The sequence below is a fragment of the Dermacentor albipictus genome, unplaced genomic scaffold (assembly GCF_038994185.2).
Source record: "Dermacentor albipictus isolate Rhodes 1998 colony unplaced genomic scaffold, USDA_Dalb.pri_finalv2 scaffold_11, whole genome shotgun sequence".
NCBI lineage: Eukaryota > Metazoa > Arthropoda > Arachnida > Ixodida > Ixodidae > Dermacentor > Dermacentor albipictus.
The window spans coordinates 4766683-4770915 of record NW_027225565.1 but is presented as its reverse complement, the minus strand read 5'-3'; the positions used below and the strand labels follow the sequence as shown (position 1 = coordinate 4770915).

General features: G+C 40.5%; 1 long non-coding RNA gene across 1 annotated transcript; it reads right to left on the bottom strand.

Annotated features, from left to right (window-relative positions):
- Nucleotides 1–1054: 1054 nt before the first annotated feature.
- LOC139051384 (uncharacterized) lies at nt 1055–3334 on the bottom strand. Its single transcript, XR_011509362.1, has 2 exons — nt 3274–3334; nt 1055–1275 (listed from the first exon to the last, which is right to left on the bottom strand). It is a non-coding gene; the product is annotated as an uncharacterized lncRNA (long non-coding RNA).
- Nucleotides 3335–4233: the final 899 nt, after the last annotated feature.

Sequence of the window (4233 nt, the reverse complement as noted above, 5' to 3'; positions counted from 1 at the left end):
GTGGAAGCCCACGAAACACGCAAGCAGCTAGTTGATGTCTAAAAGATGTCTTCAACGGCTAATTCAAAAGCCTAGTAGCTGTCTTGATCAAGACATTTAGTAGCCATGGACGTCTAGAAGTACTTCAGTTAGCCCTGCTAACGTTACGCTAAAAGTTGGCTAATGGACAGCTTGACAAGAACAACTGCAGACTTTTATTAGACATTCCCTCAAATTTTTGCGGCAGCTCTTACAGTAACACGACGTTTGCCCACAGTTACAATTTATTTTAAACGAGGCATGGACATCAGAAAAAAAAAGTTTATATTGTCGGATAGAGTGATGCAGAGGTAGTTTTTTCAGATGTGAACCATGGGAATAGTGTAGTACAGCCTCATTGGTCAATTTCTGCTTTTTAATTAGACCAATCAATTGAATGCCACCTGTCAGAATTATTTTGCAAATCAAACAAGATCTGTATTGTATGCTGATATAATTCCAATGTTCACTCATTGACCTAAACAAGAACATCTCTGCGTGAAACACGTCATTATTGACAAAACTTCGCCCTGCTGGGTCTCCACCAAATTGAAACAGTTTCTAGCAAAGAAAAATTTTGTCAGTGATGCTGCAGTTCAGGCAAAAATTACATCCTGGTTTCAGCTACAGGGGGCACAATAGCCTTACACCAGTATACGAAACAGAACACTGTGCTGCAATGAGTTAAGAAATAAAGGATAGTACACATCTGGAAAAACACTCTGCGAACCACTCTAACTAGCAATATAAATATATTTTTTCTGATGTACATGCTTCATTTAAAAGTAAATTGTAACTTACTTCCTGGGTGCCTCTTGTAAAGTAACGCCACATGCTTGCACTGCATCACGCAGAAATAATGGCCAGTTCTTCGGCATACCATCCATTAGTGAATTCCTTGTACGTTGCATGTTACAAGAACTGAAAGATAAATCATAATATGCTGTTATTTTTTTCGTAAATTGTATGATGAGCTTTTCATGCATAAAAGGTGATTGCAAGCGAAAATGCAGCAAGGCATCAACTTCACACCATGTCACATACTCATACTTTATTACCTAATAGATTAGAAAAGATGCAGAAAGTGTAATTAAGAAGAGTGACAAATAGCAGCAAAGGTGATCATCGATAAATCTTGAAGATGATTGCCGCCGCTGCCAGAGTAGGCCAGCCTTCGTAGGAGAGCACTGGCTGCCCACAAAAGCTTGCTGTCACAGGCCACGCGTGACGGTTCTTGTAGACATAGGAAAGCAATACCTGCACAGAACAGGAAAAAATGGCAAGGGAGGAAATGGGAATGTTGAAATTGGAACTTCAATTAGCAATATGTGCTAAGTAAGAAGTTTGGCTCACATTAAAAATAAATTTAAGCACTCCTTTCTCTTAAATTACGGGTACCTTAAGGTATGCATGCGATGATGTTTAAAATGACTAGTATATTTCCTATCATAAGAAGCCAACAAACACTGACACCAAGGACAACATAGGGGAAATTACTTGTGCTTAATAAATTAAATAAAAAAGGATAAATTAATACAAATTAAAGTGGATGAAAAAACACCTTGCCGCAGGTGGGAACTGAACCCACAACCTTCGCATTTCGCGTGCTATGCTCTACCAATTGAGCTATAGCGGCGTAGTTTTCCCATCCACTTTCTTGGGTATTTATGTGTCCTAGTAGAATGCTGGGAGTGTTAGCCAGCGCCCCAACTCAGAGACCTTGTTCCTGGCATATAGTCATTAAGTTGCATAGCAGAGTCGAAGTCAGCCTTTAAATTATTGTATGGTGTTTTGTGGCTAAAAAGTCACTTATCAACCTGTCAAACAAGTCTTATAAGCTTCCTGCAAAGTATAATCAGTTTAAAACAGTAATTCACTCTGCAAGTAAATGATGTACTAACTTAATTAAAAAGTTAAATAGAGTCTTATATTGAACTAAAAGCAAGTTTGGCATTTTACGCTGCCTAGCTGTTGCCTTTCTTTCAAACTTGAACATGACACAGTACGGAGTAAGCAGGTAGCATGCAAAGGAGGACTGGTGATAAAGTAGTGTTCCAAAGCAACACTCCTAGCTGGATCAATCACTTTTGTTGATATATCTTCAAGTGACCCTAATTGGCTTCGGGCAATACCTCACAGAAATGACGCAACACCTTGGATGATGCGTCATACAAAGTTGAAAGTATCTTGGAAGTGTCAACATGCTGTTTGCATGAGAAAGTGCAAAGTGATTCGTATAGGTGGCAAATTATCAGTGTATCTATAGCCTCAGGTAATTCTGAGCATCTATGCTGACTTGCAACTGAGAAGCCACTGCACACAAAAAGGTGTATTCAAGTAATGGTCCATGCAGAATAATTGCCCACCTGGTGAAAAGGCAAATGTGGCAGGCTAATGGGCCAGGACAAATAGAATGATAAATTCTGATAACACCTCCAATGATATTATTGAAATAGGTGATAAAAAACAGCACAGGTAAAATTGCAGTCATGACAAAATTTTAAAAGCACCTCTGCAAACTGCTGGAACCCTCAGCATCATGCCTGTTCTACACGCACATATGTTGCAGCGCAATCTATGTCTCAGACGCAGGCGCCTCCACAGATCACTTTGTGATCTCCTCACAATAAGGTTAAAAAACAGTCTGGCACAAGCTACTTGATGCGATTCATTTTGCAAGCGCCAGCCAAGTGCTGATGGTGGTAGAGCAAAATTGAAGTTTGTCCTTGTATGGAAGCCTTGGCCCATGTTTTATCAATTCTAGCGGCAAAGCACACCTTTTACAGCACACATAAATATTAAATTAGACTGCTTGCTGATGCTGTAGAATAAGTTCCTGTAAAGAAACTAAATCACACAGAAAACATTTAGAATACCAAACTAATCAAATACTGGCTTGAATACATTTGTGCATTAGGGAAGCAAGGTGTAATGTACACTGTTGTAGAAAATTTTTACTCATGTATGGAATACTTCTATGACACAGCAGAGTTAATTTGTGAGTTCTTACATAGCAATGACTACCTACAGGTAAATTTTGTAAGGCTTAGGGAAACTAATTATTAGTAGAACTGTGTATGTACACTGGCACTGAGAAATTCGTTATAATAGTGGCAGCTTATAATGGACCAGTGCAAAAAAATGGCCGTTGTTGAGACACCAACTAGCTATTTTACCACGAAGCGCTCCCTGGCCTTAACGCACATAAAAAGCACTGGGAGGACCAGAGAGGGTACAGTAAGTACATTGGCTTACACTGATCATGAGGTCCGGTCATCCAGCTAGCGCCAAGGTACAAGAAGGATGTCCGGCCGTCTATAAAGTGAAAGGGACAAAATAAGATAGCATGAAGTCAGTTGAAAGGCAGATTTGCAATTACAAATAAGGTGACCTAGTTACAGTCATTCATTAATAAATGCCAAGCTGTCATGATTTCACTCCCAGATGAAGCACCTACTAGGTTAAAGGTTTTGCTGCTTATTTAGAACAAAACAAGTGAAATTGGTACATCAGCAGACGATTTAATTTGGAATTGTATAGATGAAGTAAACATTGCAGTTATATTTTTTGTTTTGCTATAAAGTGGTATAGCTACAAACTGCATAGTCACTGACACACGCGCGCACACGTAAGTACAAAAGGACACAAAATAAGGCGAGTTCAGTCTGGTTCAGCATTACAGCCAGCGCGTCGTCTTCGAATGCACTCCTTTCGTTTGGCTCGTGCTACGTTAACCACAGGCTAACAAGCAGGGCAAAGTTCTGACTGTTGTTGCGGAAGTCGTGGAGCGCGGTAGTGCTTAACAGCTGAACACAAGCAGAACCCTCGTATAAAAGTAATGACGAAAACTCGCAGGGCAGAAGAGCACATATATCAAGAATTGCCGCGGGTAACACCTAAATATATTCACATTGTTGACGAAAAACGAAGCGCAATGTATTTCACTTACCGGAAAAAGTTTTATCCGAACGTGCGACGTACAAAGGCGCACCGAGACACGAAGGCGGCGAACGCAGATCCCCCCATTGTGGTAGTAAGCCGTCGGCGAAAACACGCAATACAGCCGATGTCACGAAGCACTGATGCAAAACACACGGCACACAGCATCAGCACAGCTAAATGACTCCAGTTAATATCCAGTATAAATGTACAGAACGGCTCGCACAACTGGATAACGAACCCACGACTGAGAAATAGCGGGCGATAGTAGGGACT